The sequence below is a fragment of the Ursus arctos genome, unplaced genomic scaffold (assembly GCF_023065955.2).
Source record: "Ursus arctos isolate Adak ecotype North America unplaced genomic scaffold, UrsArc2.0 scaffold_19, whole genome shotgun sequence".
NCBI lineage: Eukaryota > Metazoa > Chordata > Mammalia > Carnivora > Ursidae > Ursus > Ursus arctos.
The window spans coordinates 32,502,648-32,523,070 of record NW_026622863.1 but is presented as its reverse complement, the minus strand read 5'-3'; the positions used below and the strand labels follow the sequence as shown (position 1 = coordinate 32,523,070).

The following is a 20,423-nucleotide window of genomic DNA, read 5'->3' as shown; positions in this document are numbered from 1 at the left end:
GGCAGCAGAGACCATTCGGCCCACAAAACCTAAAATATTTACTATTTGGCCCTTTAGAGAAAAACTTTGCTGACCTCTGCCTAGACCTATACTTGGTTGGTAATAGGCACTCAGCCTACTATGTGCTGATATTTTCTGAATGAATAAACCCCTGGGAGACACTGTTCTCTCTGTCTTCCCTCTCTACTAGCACCTCTTTCCTCCTACTCCATCCTACCCATGCCTATTTAATAATTTGTTTGTTTGTTTGTTTTTGCATTTCCATTTTGCTCAACATGAAATGACAGCTCCATTCTTAAAACAAACACTTGTCCACCGAGTAGTTGATCACTGTAACCTGCTCCGTTTTAGGGCTCAGAGATATAAATGGGTCTCCCTGAGAGGGGATGGTGATGGATCACCATGTTCTCAGGAGTCTGAGCTATTCCCTTTCTCCTGTAGCTGTTGGCATTCACTGCACTCTCTCAGCTCCAGAGCTAAGGGATGTATAATAGACACGGGAAGACCTATAAAAGTAACATCTGAAACTGCCGCAGAGCTGAATATTGATTTATTCATTACTATAAATTTTTTGTCATTACTATGCAATTGCTCTATCTCAGGAAGAATTGATAGATGTGGTTGGAAGCTGCAACCCACTGTGCAAAACTTTTTCCCCCTTCTATAATTTCCTGTAACTCTTCTAAAGAATCATTATTCCTTATTACATAGCTCTGGCATGCCACCTATTTAGATAAATGCGTGAACAAGTGTGCAGTAAATATTCATAGTGGCCCATGTGTCAACGGTATATGTCACTAATTAGATAATTTAGTAGTTCAAATAAATAAATAAGAAAATAGAAGCACACCCAGGAAAATAGTGAAATAAAATACAGACTCCTTGTAGGAATCCAGGCAAATAAGACAGCTTTTCAGGTTAAAGGATCATCTTTATATGTTGGAGGCCAATCAGAAGGTCACAATGATGCTTAATGATGCTGCTTACATTCGGGAGAAGCCCAGACCCACGAGTGCCTATGTCTGTTTGGCTCTTCTTAGCAAGCTACATACTTGTTACTTAAGCAAGGCTACTCTGGATGGGTCTTCAGGGATTTGGTGGCCTTTTGCCTCCTTTATCTTGCTCATTTTCTTGGGTCTGTTATTTATAATCCTGCTGATACCAAGAGAACTGGGCTCAGAGTCTGAAAATGACGGGTTTAAGTTCTGAGTTTGATATAAAGTGGGTAAGTTACTCATTCAAATTGGGCCTCAGTGTTTTTATCTGTAGAATGGAAACAATTCTAATTTGAGTTATAATGGCAATGATGGTGATGATGAAATGTAAATGAAGCAAGAGATAGGTAAACGCTTTGCAGAGACCAGAGTTCCAAATGGACATTAGAAGACATTTGTTTGTTTGTTTTAAATAAATGGTCTCAAGAAAAGTGAGCTAGGCAGACAGAGCAACTATTTAGAGAATCAAGGTACTGGGAGCTACTATTTATTGGGTGCCTCCTTTGTATTAAGCATTGAGATTACAGATGCTTCCTATAGGTTATCAACTAAAATCCAACTTGGTGAAGTGAAGGATGTTTTTTACACATTTTACAGGTGGGGAAACTGAGGATTAGAGACATTCAGTGTAACTTGCTGAAGACAACAGATCTGGTAAGTGATGCCAGATGAAAATCCATCTTTCTCTGGCTCTATCTTCCATATCTGCTATGCTGCTGGTGATATGCTATGTTGTCTCCAGGTTTAAATTGAAAGGACTTAATTTGTTTTGTATTTTAGAAATTAAAAAAAAAAAATGAGATTTCAATCTGAGTTGTCCAGATAGCTTGACTATATTGACCAAATTCATAGCGGTCTTCCTCAACTGAGCAAGTCAGAGTTCTGTTTACATAAATGTAGTTATCCCAAACAGTCAGTTTGATTAAGGGTCTCTGTGGTGACCTCGTGAAGTGGTGTTAAGCAAAAATAATTGGATCTACTGAATCTTGAGATCTGGCTGATTAGCTCCTAATGCATGAATCTGGCCTTAGACCTTTCCAGTGGTGTGTTAGAATATGAGGGAGATGGATTCACTTTGTCAAACAGCTAAAGCCGAGTCTTTTAGGCATGCCTAAACTAGTCATGGCCTCGTCTGGGCATATTCATTTCTCAAATGCAGATAGGATGAATCCACACGTTGCCATTAAGCAATCATATAAAAAGTAAACTTATTCATCCTACCTTTAGAGCCAGCCAAATTATCTGATCAAGGCACCACCTTTCTGGTTTGGGTTTATCTAGTCATAACTGAGAGTACTCATTAATTTATTTAGCAAATATTTAATTTGCACTTCTCTGTGTCCATCACAATGGAAGACACTGGAAGCACAAGGATGAATTTCATTTTGTGAATGTACCTATTCAGGGAGCCTTGGTTAAGAGCCCCTGCTGCGATTATTGAACAATACAAATATAGAGGGATAGATGGATAAATATATGGATATGTGGGTAGGTGGATAAATGAATGAATTGATGGATGCATTTAGGTGCCTTTTTGAGCTTCCTTCTGACCCTCAGGAAGGCTCAGAATTGACTTATCTCTATGACTATTGTTGGTACCCGAATGAATCTCTTCAGATTCCATATTGATATGCCCCATTGTAAATTTTCTTTCTTTTTATTGATAACCGGAGTTCTGGTCTTTTGTCTCTTGATTAGTTTTTGTCTCTTAGCCAGTCCTTCCCAACTACCATTTTGGTTGTACTTACTGCATGGACTTGAATCAGGGTTCATCTCTACCTCTGTCTTTGAACCTCCCTGGAAGCCTTCACGTCAGTGGAGGTGACCACGTCAGTGCCCAAGGGGTGGAATTCTACAAGGGTGGATACATGAATACATGCTAATCAATGGAAGATTGTGGGTAGATGGGGGAATGGGTAACCATATTGTTCACATTTGTTCTTCCAACATCAGCACCAGTGCCTGGCTTATAATAGGTGATTACAGATTTAGTGAACAGGTGGTTAGGTGATTGAATAAGTAAGTGATTGGGTGACTGAGTGAAGAACTGCTAGGTGATTGAGTAGGTGATGAATGGATGGATACATCCATGCATGAATGAGTAGATAAATTATTGGATTGGTTATTGGGTAAGTGGCTGGATAAATGAACAAATTGATACGTAGATGAATGATTAAAAGGGAGGATATGGGTGGATACTTGCATCAGTAGATGAATGGGTGGATGGGTAAACGGATGAATAGATGAATGGATAGGTAGATATATGGTCGTATAATTGCCTGGGTAAAACTTAGAGGATTTAGGAGTAAGTAGATGATTGTGTGAATAAAAGAATGGATGGTGGGATGAATGTTTGGATTGTAGCCTTAAAGCCTGTTGGGCACTGAGAGAGGTTGGGCTGATACTTAAACTATGCCCTGATTATGGCCAAAGTAAACAATCCTCTTGGTTTAGGGGAATGATGCTGCTGGCTTTGGGAAGATTAAGGGCATGGCACACAAGGGCATGGAAAGTCTGACTGGCTGGCCAGAAGAGTGATAATGACTCGTGGTTTCCAAGCACTGTTTATAAAATAACCAAAGAAGCAATGAGTGTGTTTCTTGGGTTCCTTGAGGCCACAGAGAGGAGGGATGTAACCTCAGCAGGGACAGCTTCATGTGAAAGGCTAGCCAACACAGAGTGCATGACTGCTGGAAGTTATAGACCCACTGTTGACCAGATGGCCTTGGTATTTTTTGCTTTTTCTCTTCCTTTCTTTCATTCCTTTTTTTTTCTTCCTTTTCCCCTCCCTCCCTCCCTTCCTTCCTTCTTTCTTTCTCACTACCCTGGCCCAGGCAGGGATGACCCAAGGCCAGAAGGCAGAGCCTTCTGGGAACTGACCCATGCTTTGCCTTGAAATTTGGAACTTCACCTAGGAGACCGGTTTAGACTTCTAGCTGAGCTGGCTGGCTGATTTCTCTGCTCAGGATCATTTACCTCATATGTGTTCAGATTAAATAAAAGGAGCTGTGGTAGAGAGTGGAATGAACATGAGGCTTGGATCCAAACAGATTTATTGTCTGGTGACCTTGGGAAGTTTCCTATACTTTAAAATTCTGCTTTATCTGCTAAAGATAATGAGGAGAGTGTATAAAATTAAAAACACTTGCTTCATTTGGTTACTTTAAGAATTTAAAAAAATAATGTGAAAAAATCACTACCTGATTGGTACCCACTAGGTGTCTTATACAAGTTATTAATTCTTTGTTTTATTAACTCCTTAATCTCCCTTCTGTAGTTAAAGTACATCAGCCCTTATGAGACTAGGGTATGGCTTAGGTATCAAGTGAGCCCATTCATTTGATCCATTGAAGACTTGAGGAAAACAGTGTGGTGAATCCTTAAAAAGTTAGGCATAGTATGCCATATGATCCATCACTCCATCACTGCCATTTGATCACATCCACTCCCAAGTCCGTATCCTAAAGAACTGAAAGCAAGGACTCAGATACTTTTACACATTTTTTTTATAGCAGCGTTATTCACAATACCAAAAAAAAAAAGGTGGAAACAACTCAGATGTCCATCAGCAGATGAATAGATAAACAAAATCTGGGGATACAATGGAATATTCTTCAACATAGTAATTTTAATTGAATTCTGACACATGCTACAACATAGATGAACATTATGCTAAGTGAAATGAACCAGACACTGAAGGACAGTTATTGTATGACCCATTCATCTGAGGTAAGTTCACAGAGACAGAAAGTAGATTAGAGATTACCAAGGGCTTGAGGAAGGAGGATGGGGAATTATTGTTTAATGGAAACTCCTGTTTGGGCTGATGAATAAGTTTTGGAAATTGATAGTGGTAATGGTTGCACAACACAGTGAATGTACTTTATGCCACTGAATTGAATACTTAATTTATTTAATTCTTAGAAATAACTAAAATGGTAAATTTTGTTGTATATGTTTTAAATTTTAAGAAGTTGCCCATGGCTATTGGGGGTCTTTTCTGGTTCCATACAAATTTTAGGATTATTTTTTTCAGCTCTGTGAAAAACATTGATGGTATTTTGATAGGTATTGCATTGAATGTGTAGATTACCTCTGGGTAGCATACAAACATAGTGATCTGAAGGGACACCTGTACCCTAATGTCTATAGAAGCAATGTCCACAATAGCCAAACTACGGGAAGAGCCCAGATGTCCATTGATAGTTGAATAGATGAAGAAGATGTGGTACAGATATACAGTGGAATGTTACTCAACCATCAAAAAATGAAATCTTATCATTTGCAATGATGTGGATGGAACTAGAGGGTATTATGCTAAGCGAAGTAAGTCAATCAGAGAAAGACAATGATCTTATGATCTCACTCATATGTGGAATTTAAGAAACAAAACAGAGGATCATAGGGGAAGGGAGGGGAAAAATAAAGTAAGTTGTATTCAGAGAGGGAGACAAACCTTAAGAGACTCTTAACTATAGGAAATAAACTGAGGGTTGCTGGAGGGGGGTGGAGGGATAGGGTAGCTGGGTGATAGACATTAAGGAGGGCACCAGATGGAATGAGCACTGGGTATTATATAAAACTGATGAATCACTGAACTATACGTCTGAAACTAATAATATACTGTATGTTAATTAATTAAATTTAATAATAAAAGTAAAAAAAAATAAAAAATAACAAAAATTAAAAAAATAATGTTGCCTCAGAAAAGACCCTCAAGAAAAGAAGAAGAAGAAAAAAAAAATTGTGCGTGTGAGCTACAAAGATGTGTCTAAACCCATGGGGTCAGACAGCCTGGCTCAACCAGTTAATCTCAGCATATGGTTAAGTTATTCCATGGAAGGTTCGCTTTCCAGGGTGGGAGGCAGGGACAACCAACACTAGTTCTACTTTCTCTCCTGTGATTGCCGGCCTCTTATCATTCCTCTGATTGGCCTAGTGAGATAGAGAACTGGTGTTAGCTGCCATTGTTTTTTGACTGGGAGACTGTACTCAAGGTTTAAATTTGTGGAAGTGACGGTGTGATTGGCCTAACCTCTTAGAAGAAGGGGTTGGACTCTGAACACACAAGAACGATAGTGATGTTAAGACTGCTCTCACCCTTTCCCCTATCAGTGCCCAGAAGCCTTGAAATCCAACTTACCCCATAACCATTACTATTCCTGGATATTTAGACCAGGGAGGCCACAGAACAAAGTAAGACTTTTCTGGCCCGAACATAGAATGGCATACGTGGAAAACCCAAGCTCTGCTGGAATCCTGTTACAATATATGAAGAGCTGGAGCCTCAATTGTGGGTACTGTGACGACAAAATTTCAGACTTTGCTCTGGCTTTTGTCAGATTAAGACTCTTAAGGTAGTTTACACAAAGATTTGTATGTCTGAATTTTTCCCTGGCAGGTTCTCATTATAACTTAGATAACACAAATCCCAAATATTTGTGGTTAGCAACAATAAGGAATTTTCAAGTTGTCTGACATTTTCTAGCCATGTAGATCACCACCTAGGATCAATATTCAGCTCTGAGACAAAAGGAGACACATAGATGGTGGGAAAGTTTTTCATAGTTTGTGCAATGTCTCAGTTTCAACTCCTTAGCACCTTCACCCTCCCTTCTCTCTCTCTTTCTCTTTTATCTACACACACACACACACACACACACACACACACACACACACAGACCTTTTACCCTACACAGGGTTCTTTCAGAGCCATGCAAAGGAAAATGTGGGTGTCTAACGACCTAACAAAAGTATCAACAACCAGCAGGGCAGAAGGGGGAAGGGACATTTTAAAGTAAGGTTTTTGCCTTCTCTTTCCTTTGCAATCTCCTGGCCATAGGTTATACCCTTTGCTTCCATGACAAGCCGGTTTCAGATCTTCCAGAGTTGAGCAGAACAACTGTTACCACGTCCGTAAACAAAAGACTGTTTACATAAAAAGTATAGATTTCCTTTAAGCACTTTGCTTAAGCCTTTAGTACGTTGAATTTACATTATTATTGTTTATGTTCCCAGAAGTCAGCAGGAGGATGGCCTTGTTGCAGTTTATGTGGTTTCATGATTCACACTTGATGAGGCAGCTATCACACAGGGCGGGGATGGGGAGGCGGGGAGAGTCAGGGAAGCGCAAAGAAGATTAGAGCAAGCTCACTTGTGGGATCTATAGCCTTAACGTAATGGTACAGCCAAGGGCCTGGGGATTTCTGAGTCAGTCTTTCAAATTCCCAGACATGTTTATCAGTCTTGAGTTTCAAAACTGGCCCACCCAGAATAAAGCTGCTTTGCACCTGATGTTTCACTTTGGCTGTTTTTTCGGGGGATTCTCCTGAGATCTAAGCTCCTTCCCCAGCTGTCAGCTTGACGGACATACTCAGCTCCTGTCTCCTGGGTCCTGAGAATGGCAACGGTGATCTGCTCTGCCAGCCTGCCACTGGCTGCTGGCTGAGCACCCCATCCAGATGTGTCTCCAGGCTGGTGCTGGTGGGGAAGGGGAGTCTGACCCCAGTGCCAGAAGTTTCACAGTTTAAAACTTAGTAACTAATCACCATGGGCCATCTCCTGTGGTGTGTCCAGCTCAGAGCCACACCAACTAGTTTCGAGCCAGATTTCTAAGATGGGATGGGGCAAAAGCAGGAGAACGTGTTCTCTTTTATGAGGCATTGAAACCCAGTGGATAAAAACCTGTGTTTTGGAAACACTCAAATCATTTTTATTTGTTTGCTTGATTCTTTGTTGTTTATTTTGTTTTTGAGACCCAGCTCTGCTTCTCATTAACTCCATGGCTTTGGGAAAATTTCTTAACCTCTTTGTGCCTTAATTTACTCACCTATAATTGGGAGATGCTCTACCTCATAGGCTTCCGAGAGGATTAGAAGAGATAATGCATGTAAAGCACTGGGCATAGTACCTGATAAATAATAAGTTCAGAAATAATAAAATAAAAAAATAAGTCATAAAACCTTTTTATTATATAAAGGCAACAAGCAGGAAAACAGGTGTCTAAAGTGGAAGGAGGGTAAACCAGGAGGAGTGTCGTGGGCCATGTTTTAGACGCTCTGGAGGTATTTTTGAGTGTATGCTCTTTCTGGCTTTGGCATGGGATGCTGGGGATATTAAAGGAGCCTCAAGTTGCTGACTCTCCTGACAGTAGCTTGAGAACCAGAAGATAGCAGGATCCCACCCATATTCCATTAGGGTATATGCCCACTTAGAGACACCTTGTCCTCTGTAACATCACAGAGCCATCTTTTAACCAATTTGCTTGGGCTCCACATGTCCTGTACACTTAATATTTTAGCTTGTAAGCTTTCTTTGAAAAAAAGTCGAGCAAGGTATGACCACCAGACATGAATTAGTGTTTGGGGACAATGTCTGTTTTCAAGTATGCTAACTTTGACAACTAGATATCTTTTCCAAAGCCAATGCATTCATTTCATTGTTTCATTATTACTTTATTCAACAAGTGTTTATCCATTACCTACTATGTGCCAGGCTCCACATTAAGTGTTGGGGATGTTATGGTGAGCAAAACACACACAGAATTATCACTGAACGTAGACTCTAATGTGGGGGAGTAATTATAAATAATCATAAAAATATATACAAATTATAGATTATTATAAGTGCTATGAAGATAAAACATAAGGCTCTATGAGGACATATAGGAAGGTGCCTGAGCATCTGGGATGAAGGTTATAGGAAGGTCTCTCTGCAGGAATAATGTTGGAGTTGAAAAATAAGAAGAAATTAACAAGGCTGAAGGGGCTTGAGGTAGACAGAGAAGAGTTATAGGGTGTTCTGATTATCTCCTACTGCATAACAAATCACCCCAAAACTTGGTGACTTTTAACAGACTTGATGATCACCTCTCCTAGTTCTGTAGTTGACTGGGCTCAGCTGGATGATTTTTGCTTAGAGTTGCAGTCAGTCGTTGACTGGGACTCCACTAGATCGGATACACAAGATGGCTCCCTTATGTAAGTGACAGTTCATGCTGGCTGTGGGCTAGGAGCTCAGCTGGGTCTGTCAAATGGAGCATCTATATATGGCCTCTGTATGGAGTTTGGGTTTCTGACAGCATGGCAGCTGGGATCTCAGAGGAAGCACTCCATGAGTGTGCTCCAATAGGCCATAGTAGAACCTGTAGGACTTCTTATGACCTAGCCTCAGCAATCCCAGAATATCATGTCTATCCCATTCTAATTGTCAAGTGAGTTACCAAAGCCAGCTCAGATTCAACAACAAGGGAGAAATAGATTCTGCTTCTCAGTGATGGGAAGGCACACACATGCAGGGAGTGAAGAATTCATGGGCAGTCATCTTAGGAACAAGTTACTCTATGTGGCTTTTGCTCTTGCTATTCAGCCTGGAATGATCCTCCCTGAAATGGTCACATGACCTGCACCATTTAGATCTCAGTTCAAAATATCTCCTTAATTCAAAAGATCTTCCTCGAAGAGGGTTTTATGACCTTTGACCATTGTATCCAGTCACTTTCTTTCCCATGACGGTATTTAATGATTTTCATAGTACTTTTCACTCCAAAATTATCCCTTTATTGGATTATTTGCTTCACCCTTCCCACAATTAGCCTCACATACCCATAAAACATAAACCTCGTAAGGTCACAGTCTTGGTCACCAAAGTATCTCCTAGAAAGTGCCTGACACTTAGTGGGCATTGAAAAAATACTTACTGAGTGAAGGAAGAGGATTCTAAGTGAAAGAAATGGCACATGCAAAGATCCTGAGGCAGGAAGTGAGCATGATAATCTGAGGAAATGAACAAAGCTGTATGTGTTGGAACGGGGGAGTGGAGGGGCAGCTGCGTGCCTGGGGGGCTCACAGCATCATCCTGCTTGGTCACAGACAGCCTGATTCAGTCCTGACAGTGGTCACCATTTCTGAAGTGCAAAAAAAATGTGTATTTTCTGTTCTGCAGGCACTCTGGGTTGAATGTGTCTAACTAACCAAGATGACTTATTTCATGGATTAATGGAACCCATTACTCTTACTCTTACTCTTACTTTCATGGATTAATGGAACCCTTACTCTTACGTCTTACCCTTTCTAAAAGTAACTGAAACAACAAAAAGACAACTAAATGATGACTACCTACGTACCAAGAAGTTTGCCCTTTCCCAGGTAGATACTAGGGCCTTGTTTCAGTTATTTCTTACAAACCTGGCATATCAGTATTTTCAATTTCTCCTTTTTTACACCAATGATGACATTCAGATCTCAGGAAACTTGCCCAAGACTCTCCAATCTAATACCAGTGGATGCGGGGTTCACACATAAGTCTGCTTTACCTCAGAGCCCTGCAGAGTTTTGGATAATGGCTGAAGTTGGAAGAAGAAAGAAATCAGGGAAGACAAATGTCTAAACCAAACCCCAGAATGATATATTTTCCCTGTGGCATTGAATCAACTTGCTGAGCCCCATGATAACTGGCCGGCTCTGATTATAAGGCAAGGATCTGATTCCTGCCTCAATCATGACTGAATAACCACTAGTTAGGAATCATGAAAGGGCCCAAATGAGTGCAGTGGGGATGAGGAAAGGTCCATGGGTTGCCAGAGATGGATAGAAAGCAGTCAGAGGTGGGGACACTCAGTCATGCCCAAAGCAAAGCCACCAGAACATCATGTTCTTGACTAGGGTGGGGGGAGGGGAGCTGCGGTTGGGGAGATGGTTTGCAATCTATTGGCTGACAGCTATCATTTTTAACTGGGTGCTCACTCTTGGTGAGGAGAGTGTGTGTGTGTGGAAGTCACATCAGGGGACTCCCAGCTGGCTCTCACTTTACACCCTCCAGCGCCAAGGGCTCTTTCCCCTAAACCGGGGTGAACTGTTATCATTTCAATATTTTCCTGTGCTTGAATGGCCTTCTCACTTAATATCTCTGTTTATGTTTTGAGCTATTTTCCTGTTTATTTTTTCTCCATATGGGGAAAACTTAAATACATTTTTTAAGGAGATGCTATAAAAATTTACCTTAAGTCACACCATATGTATTGGCGGACAGTTTAGATTTTTGTCTGCCAAGGGGAACTTCTTTTCCCTGTTTCTCCTCCTGTTCTTCGGGAAATCCAGGGAATGATAAGAAAGAGAGGGGGAGAGAGAGAGAGGAAGGAAGGAAGGAAAAGAGGAAGGAAGAAAAGAAGGAAGGAAGATAGCTAGGATGTATGGATGGTTGGATGGATGGATGTATGAATGGATGGATGGATGGATGGATGGATGGAAGGAAGGAAGGGAAGGAGGGGGGAGGGAGGGGAGAAATTTCCAAAGGGGGGGAAAAACTTTCAAAGGAGACCTGGAAATAAGAGAAACTAAGCTGCCTAACAGGTATTACAGCAAAGCTTGAACAATATATTATTTCTCAGATGGGATATTCAAGAAAGGGATATACTGAAGAGTTTGCATTGGACTTGGAGATCTAGTGGTTTGTGCTACTCATTTCTGACATAGAGTGTGTGTGTGTATGCGCACACGTGTGCATACACACTAAAGCCAAGATTAGCTTCCTAGGAGAAATCCTAGGTGGGTTTGGAAGTGGAGAAACGTGCTGTGTGGAAGGGGAGACTCATTCAGCCAGTGTAGACCATTACTGAAATTGATGTTCTTGGCCTCCACTCTCTACCTTGATGCCTGCCAGGGTAATTGGTACCCAAGCTGAACCCCAACCTCCTAAACGATACCCAGAGCCTTCAACACCTATTCTTGCCTGCCCCAGATCCTTTCTTGGCTCATCACTACTGCCATCTTTGGCACAAAACCTTGCTATATGGAGGGTGAATGGATCAACTGAAAATGGACTGATGAGGAACATGAATGTTCCTACCCTTGGACCAACATGTCAACCACTGATGGAACTCCAGTGGCCGCTCTGGTTTCAGTGGAGATGTTATTGAACCCAAGCCTGGGATGAGAATTCAGGGATCTCATTTTCTATCATTTGTTCAAGGCCAACTGTGGGCAAGGTTCTATGATATTACGCCCTTGTTATAGAAGAGAAAATTGAGATTCAGCTGTTAAGTTGTTTAAGGCCACATGGGTCTTGAGTGGAAATGTGGTTTCAATCAAGGCCTCTCTGACTTCAAGGATTGACTCAGTCATTCATTTAAAATTGACCACAGAGAAAGTCCAGTAAGAGGAAAGGGATACCTTTACTCATTCCTTCACCCATTCACTCTGTACTTACTTGTGGTTTGCCATGTGGAACTCACCAGCAGACGATCAGGCCCCAGAGCTGCAGAAATAGCAGTCGTGATCTCTACCCTCATGGAGCCCATGATGCACCTGCATCTGGCTACTGAAAAATGTGGTCCAGGGAGCAGTGTCCCTGGGTGCTTGTTAGAAACAGGAAGTGCCAGGATCCACCTCAGACTCCCTGAATCTGAGTGTTTGTGTGAAGCTGGTCTCTGGGCCATTTGAGAAGATGCATAAAGCATGAGAGCAAGGCCAATAGAAAAGAAAGTGGAAATTGGGAGCTGGCGATCCCAGCAGTGGGCAGGCTGTGTGCAGGAAACCAGCAAGCTCAGCACATTGAAGAAAAGTGAGCAATAAACCAGAGCAGGAGAGGAAAAAAGGGGAGAGAAATCCACGAAGCTGGGCTAGACTGCTTGAGGGAGGGGTGTGCACCCCTGCATTTTACTAGCAGTGAGATCTCACCCAGACTTGGTTTCCTGTTCTGTAAAAGGGGGATAAGATTGGTATCTGTCTCACAAGTTTGTAGCGAAGGTTAAGAGTCAATATATGTAAAGTGCACAGTCAAGTACTTGGCACAGAGCAAGTCCTAAGCACACTTGCTGTCATCCTTTTCATTATTCTTCTTATCATGTAGCTGCTCTGAGGACTGGGTGGGTGGGACACATTGTCCCCTTGAGGAAAGTACAGTTGGGGTAAAACATAGGATAAGCACATGTCCTGGGCAGTTGAGAGGGAAGACAAACACCCAGCACTTTCTAAAACACTTCCTAAAAATGCTTTCCAAAGTGTCTTTAAAAAGGAGCTGAAGTATCACCATGTCTTAAAATCATCCATTCATTTATTCTGATATTTTTCTATCATGAGTAGTATTATATCTAAGTAAGTAAGTAATCATGGATAATACTAGTAATGATAATAGCCAGTATTTATGGAACATCTATTACGTGCATTTACCATATAAAACCTTTTACAAGCATTATTTCAACTTAATTATCTCAGATCCTCACAGGTTTTGAGTGATTTTACCTTCCTTTTCACAAATGGGGAAATTGAGTCTTGGCAGACAGGCAAGAAATCCATCTGTTGATGTTAAGTCCTATGTCGGGGGCATAGGCAGGAGGCAACAAGGACATACACAGGAGAGGCCCAGCAAAGGCACAGCCCCTCCCCAACTCCTCTCCACCCACAGCTCAAATGTCCATCCTCTAGTGCCCAGTTTTATCTTTGTAGTAAGCAAAAGTCTAAAGATGTCCTCCACCAAGATTCCTATCCCCTGATTATTCTATCATGTGAGAATCTAGGTTCTGTGACTGGGTTTTGCAGATGTAAGTAGAGTCCAAAGTCCCCATAACATGGAAATTATCCATTTGGGCCTGGCCCCATCAGATGAGCCCTTAAAAAGCAGAGAATTTTCTCCAGCTACTGGCAGATGGGAATTCAGAGAGACTTAAAGCAGCAGGAGGACTTGATGTACCATTGCTGGCTTTGAAGGTGAAGGAGACCATGTGATGAGGACCCCAGAGGGGACTTGAGAAGCTGGGAGTGGGCCCACTGGCAGCCAGGAAGGAAGTTAACACCAGAGTCCTACAGCAGCGAGGAGCTGGATTTTGCCCACAACCTGAATAAGTTGGAAGTAGATTCCTTCCTAGAGCCTCATGATGGAGTCCTCCCTGGCTGTCCCCTTAACTTTGGCCTTGTGAGACCCCAGGCAGAGAGCCCTGCTAATCCCATCTGGATTTCTAATGTGTGGAAACTGTCAGGTAATAATGGGAGTCATTTAAGCCACGAAGTTTGTGGTAATGTGTCACACAGCAATAGAAGACTATTACAGTCTCTGTTCATGAAACCATCACAGTACATCATGCTGTTGGGGTTTTGCTCTTTTTTAGCTGTGAAAACAAAGGGCATTGTTTTACATTTCCATCAAACTACTAAACATGAAAGTGACCAAAATATGTTTCCTGAAGGAAAGACTGAATGGGGCATAGGTTTTGTCTCCTTTTGACTATGGGCCCCTGGCATCAGGCTTCCCAGATTCAACGTCCAACTTCCTCCCTTGGTAGTTGTTTGGCCTTGAGTTTTTCAATCAACCTCTCTAGGCTGCACTGTCTTTATCCATAAAATTGGGATAATAATGGGGCTGTAGGGAGGATTGAGTGATACAACCACTCATAAAGCATTGAATTCACTGCCTGGCACAGTAAGTATTCCCTGTACACAGGATCTTCACCTGGGTGGGTTAATGAATGAATGAACCCCAACACAAAGAAGCTGAGACATCATCACATGAACACAGCTCTCAGGTTTTCCCGCTCAGTGTACTAGATCAGGTCAACACTTATTCCTGGCTCTGGGCACCTGATAGGTGACTCCCACTGTAGATCCGGCAGTACAGAACCAGATCCTGAAGGAAATGGTTGGACAACCCAGCTGGAGACTCTACTTGGAAACTGGGAGTCTGCATGGCTCGGCTGGGATGCTTCTGCTGGTGTCAGAAGTACCACCAATTCAGTCATCCATATTGCTGACTCGGAGTGGGCTGCTCACAAGGGCCCACTGAAGAACAAGACTACGTGTTCAACCCAAACCATTGAGCCAGCAGCTCTAGGTAGACAAAGCCAGACTTAACAACAGCCTTATTCCCAGCATCTGTTCGTTTCAGGCTTTGCCAAGGAGCCAAAGGTAGAAATCTATGAACATTCTCCTGTTTTGATTGTGTATTACTCCTTTCTTTTTAATTTTTCTAAAGGGCATATAACTTTGGCCAATATGTTTATGGCCCATTGTTTTTGTTTTTTTTTTTTAGTTCTGTGCTTTTTCAGAACACAGTATTTCAGAGAAATATGTATCTTAAGAGAAAATAGTCACTGACAGCTGAAGACGGAAGTATTCAAGGTAAAACAGCACCCTGGCACAGTGGCAACGGGATCTTTTGATTAAAGCTAGGTACACGCTAACATCATCAGATCAGCCATGTAGGGAAAGAGGGAGAGTTCCATCCACACTCCTATAGTGACTAGAGTCTCTCTTGCAAGTCCCTCCCCCCCCCAACTATCTATTATTTGCAGAGCTCTTGAGCTAGTGCCTCTTTCTACCTTTCTTCCCCTAGATCGCTCTTCTCTAATTTTAGCAAGTTGGACAACATCATGGCATGCTGTGGAGGAGGAAACTGGAATATGTGTAAATAACTGGTAGATGCAAAGATCCATTTCAGCTGAGGGGAAAAGAAGAATGCAAAGTGCCGCGTGGTCCCTGCATGGGTGTGCATTCAGGGTCTGGCGCACAGAGCAGGGGACAAAAGCAGAGAGGGCTGGCCAGAACAATGGGCCGTCACAAATGCCATGTTATGTAACTGGGTTATTTGAATTCACAATTGTGAAGGCCACAATTGTAGGAGAAGGCCTGTCCTCCTGCTCCGTGGTGGGAGGGCAACAGGCTCCTTTGCTCCTACCTATGTGCCCTGGAAGCAGGCTCTGAGCCTCCTGATGAGGCCAACAGCTGCCACTCAGGAGAGAAGGGCTGGATTACTTCTGACCCCACAAGGTGCTTGGCAACTCTGCGTTGAGCTGCACTTTTGGATGTTTATTAAAAAAAAAAAAAAAAAAAGCAAAAACAATGAGATATTTCCCCCCCCCCCCACAGTTTGCCATTTGGAAATGACTTGATTCTTTCCATTCAATGAGTACTTCTTGAGCTCGAACGGTGTTCTCTGCATAGCGCTTTGAGGCTGTGAGTCCGACGTCCCACAGCTGCATCAAGACGCATGGATGTGAATTAGCAGAAAGGTACCAGGGCCGGGAGTCAGGGAAAGCTCTTGGAAGAGGTGAGCTTTGAAGAGAGTGTGTCTGTGGCCATGATAAAGACACTAAGGATCTGCACGTAGCACCCGATTACCCTGCACGAGCAGTGAAAGGACAGGGCTCTTTCTTGCCTGCCTTCCTGTTTCATGTTGAGCCCTCTATCTGCAGGTCCTGAGCCCTGAAGTGTGCCAAGGAAACCCTCCCCACCTCACTCATGGCGGGACGGTCCAATTCCTCACACCCAGCCAGCATCTCACTGCTCTGTAAAGCCCTCCTCAGGGACACCCTACCCACCTGCTCCCATCCCTCACTGGTGTACGTGCCCTCTGTCTCTCTTGGGTCCTCATAATTCCGTGTGCTTCCTTCCTGCAAGCACTGACCCTGCCCCACGCACCTGGTCTGGACGCAGACCTGCCCCCTCACTAGCGTGCCCTGCAGGAGGGCAGGGGCCAGATCTTCTCACTTCTTTATCTGTTATGTTGTGCACATCAGATGACTTTACAGTGTCTGAGTGGTGAGAGCCTTTCTCCTGGCCTCTGGGTGCTTGTAAAGCAGCTTTAGCCTCAGTTAGCTTACTTGCAGATACAGGCTGAGTCCTTTCTCCTTGTGATGTAGTTGTGGTGGTGGTGTTGTGCACTTAAGCTGGATGTGCCAATGGAAGCTTCGTTCTGATTCTTCAGCCATTCCACCTGTCTGGGTAGTTTGTCTGTCGGTCAGAGGTGATACGCAGTTCCAGTTGGAGAGCTATCCAGAAAGGAACAAATGGCCCAGAGGTTTGCTCGCTTACTGGTGTCCTCAGATGGAAATATAGGCATGGTGATGGTGATGATAGTCTGGTTGATGATGATGATGATGATGATGATGATGATGATGATGATGATGATGATATTGAAAACTGGTGTCTCTAGCATGCCAAGAACTTTCCATTTCTTTTCCTGCTTATACCACAGAAGAAAAACAGAGGGTAGATATGATTATTCTCATTTTTTTCTTTCTTTAAAAAAGCACAACACTTTATTGAGGTACGATCAACATATAAAATGCTGTCCATACTTAATGTTTACAGTTCATTGAGTTTGGGGATAACTGTTCAACTGTGAACCCATTACCTCCATCAAGGCCCTAGACAGACCCACCTCTCAAAGTTTCTTCCATCCCTCCTCCTCCTTGTCGTCCTCCTCCTTCTTGTTGTTATTATTATTGTTATTATTTTATGAGATGAGCACTTAACCTAAGATCTACCTTCTTAGAAAATGTTTCCCATGTAACACAGTATTGCTAGCTATGGCTCTATGCTATGTAGCTGACTTGCAGAAATGATTTACATTGTATAATACTTACATAATACCCTTCCCCCACCACCTGGTAACCACCATACTACTCTCTGCTTCTGTGAGTTTGACAATTTTAGATCCCATGTATAAAGGAGACCTTACAGAATTTGTCTTCTGTGTTTGGCTAATTTCACTTGTGTAACATAGGCCTGGGGACTTTATTCTCATTTCATGGTGTGGAATGGCTCGTCCAAGATCCCACATCTCAGAGAAGCCAGGACTAGAGCCCTAGCAGCCCCACTCCAGGTGTCCGTGCATACTCAACACTGCTTCTTACTGCTACACGTGGGTAAGCATATGAACACTTTGTGTATGTGCACGTGTGTGTGGATGAATGCATCGAATTGGATGTGTTATAGGAGCTTGTGTGCAAATAGGTAGGTATGAGCCAGGGTGAATCTGATTTTGTCTGATCACATTAGAATGTCTGTGTATGTGTGTCCTGTGTATGTAGGTGTCTCTCCTGACCCAGAAAAAGCTTCGAGGTCTGGATAGGGCCAATATTAATAGGTGAGAGGTTCCCTGAGATTGCAGGTCCCCCCTGCCCCAGCTCCCTCCTTCCTTGTTCACTCTGAAACAGGAGTGCATTAAGTAGAGGCTGTGTTGGCTTGGGTGGGGATTCTGGCCTTACCCCAAGCGGTGCTGCAGAGAGCTGCAGATTCGGAGGTAAACTTCCACCAGTGAAGACTTGCTCTGCACTGGTAGATTTACATTTAAATGCACCCTGTCATTTTTAATTTCAGGCACTTGATACAATCACCTCCCAGGGAGCAGGCTGTTTTAGCAAGGCCTGCTTCCAGCCAGGTAACACCCAGGCTGCAGGAGCCCATAGCAGACTCCAGGGCCCAGAGGCGGGTATGGGTGTGGATGGAACGGCCTGGTGATGTATGCAAATTTTATTGTCAGGGTAACTCAGATGCAGTTGAAGGAGAGTGCCAAGGGGCATTTTATGTTACCAGGCCTTGGGCGGTGTCCCCTGAGACTGGAACTCTCTAGGTAGGAGGTGGGACCGAAGAGTGGCTTGTTCAATCCTATTAAAGGTGGGAATGCCTTGAAGGTTGCTGACAAGGTGGAGAAGCGGCTGTTTGTCTAAAGACGAACCGTTGACAGTTCAAAGAGAAGCAGGCTTCCTCGAAGCTCCCATCACTGCTCCAGATCCCTGGTTCAGAGTGTAGAAACCTGGCTGAGCTCAGTGGTTCTTTACTCTCAGAAAGTGAGCTACCCACTCCCAGGGTTTGTTTTGTTTCATTTTGTTTCATATTACTTTATTATATTTAGATTTGCAGGTTAGTGGTATTAGCGATGCCCTAAGTGATACTAGTAAATATATATACATGTTATATACCCTTGTTTCTGTCACTCATCACTGTTCATCTTGTTTGAATCTTTATAAAAGCTTCTTATTTCTCAGTACTCCCCATCTGAATTAAAAGTGCACAACCTCTCTTAAAGCATCAAGCGATCCAAAAGTAGCTCTGGAATGTTTGTAGTGGGTCTGGAGCATGAAAAGCCTTTTTGTTTTACCCAGAAAGACATTGAACTCAGGGTCCAGCGACGTGTCTGAGGCCACTCCGTGAGTAACTCAAGGAGAGCTGAGAACCTAAAGGTGGCAGGCAAAAATATCCAGTAACAGATTCATCTCGTAAGCTGTGGCTGACCACCGGGTGACATGGAATGACCATCCATAATGGAGGATGAGTCAAAAGAGTAGAGGGCCAGAAACCAGATTTGATCTGCAAAAGTCTATTGTGTGAAAGTCGGGTATCGGAAATAGTTTGGTGCAGGCAAATGACAGGTACTGATTTTTTAATTTGGAAATGGTGATTTTCCATTATAGAAAAGCCAGAATGTATAAAGAAAGGGGTTTTAAAATATTTATCTTAACTTCACACAGATGTACCCCATATTTCCTACCAGTCTGTTCTCCTGCTCATCTAAGACTAGCAGCCTAGAGACAAAGGAGGGCTGAGGCCCTCAGCTGGCTGTGTGGCCATGGAATATGGGGAATTGGTCAGATGTAGGTCCTTCCCCAACACCACTGGGGCTGTTGTGGTTTTATGTTCATACTCAGTGATAACTAATATGCCTTAAACCTGCGGATGCCAATCTTAAGAAAAGCTGGTGTTGTGTGTTGAATCGTAACACCCGCCTCCCCCCAGACACACACAAGACATGTTGGAGTCCTTGACCCTAGGACCTCAGAATGTGACTTTATTTGGAAACAGGGTTTTGTAGAATTAACCAAGTTAAGACGAGGTCCTTAGGGTGGGCCCTAATCCAATGTGACTGATGTCCTTACAAAAAGGGGCAATCTGGACAGACTCGCCCAGAGGGAAGGCATGTGAGGACAGCCATGGAGCAGGCAGCACAGATGGGAGTGATAAGCGCAGGACAGGGAACAGCAAGAATTGAGGGCCACCACCCGGGGCTGGGAAGACTCACAGTGGGATCCCACCCAGCGGCTCAGGGGCGCGGGGCCCTGCCCACACACAGATTGATCTGGCACTTCTGCCTTCAGAACTGGGAAGGCACACATTTCCACTTTAAGCCCTCCAGTGTGTGGTCCTTAGTTATAGCAGCCCTAGGACACTCGCGTGGTAGCATTCTTGATTCTGTCCATGTGTGAGCACTTGGCACTATTTCTGTTGGGTGGTTTCGTTTGGTTTGGTTTGGTTTTGGATACAGAGACCAGAGGATATAAGACATTAAAGTTTGAGACTTACGGGACACTAGGATGCCCAAAACCTGGCACAGCTGCTGAGATGAAATGTTCTGTGTGCTCCACCTGTTCCCCTCCTGGGCCCCCTGAGAGGTAGGCTGCCAGGCCCAGCCTTCCAGATCTCCATCACAACCTCTCTTTTCCTGCCGCAGTGACCGTGGGGGCCATATGTGCTACATGGCACAAGTACAAGACAGAGGTGAGCCCCCCCCCCCCCCCCCGGTCCCCATCAGACTTTGTGTGAACTGTACTTGTGCTATGCTGAGATACTGGGCTTCATTCGTGATTTCAGAAAATCCCACCCAATCCTAGTAAACCCAGGGGGTTATTCACAAAAGGGTTAAAGGGGATTTTGAAGGATC

At 43.3% G+C, this 20,423-nt stretch overlaps 1 long non-coding RNA gene across 3 annotated transcripts in view; it reads left to right on the top strand.

The window, feature by feature from the left end:
• The window catches only part of LOC113252518 (uncharacterized), a 512,658-nt gene that overhangs the window by 417,146 nt on the left and 75,089 nt on the right, over nucleotides 1-20,423 (top strand). For 2 of the 3 annotated variants that reach the window (XR_003314880.4, XR_006409039.3), the window contains exon 5: nucleotides 1,593-5,687. This is a non-coding gene — a long non-coding RNA (uncharacterized LOC113252518). Of the gene's footprint in view, nucleotides 1-1,592; nucleotides 5,688-20,423 lie in introns of those variants that run through there. The other variant, XR_008960202.1, reaches the window with a different exon arrangement.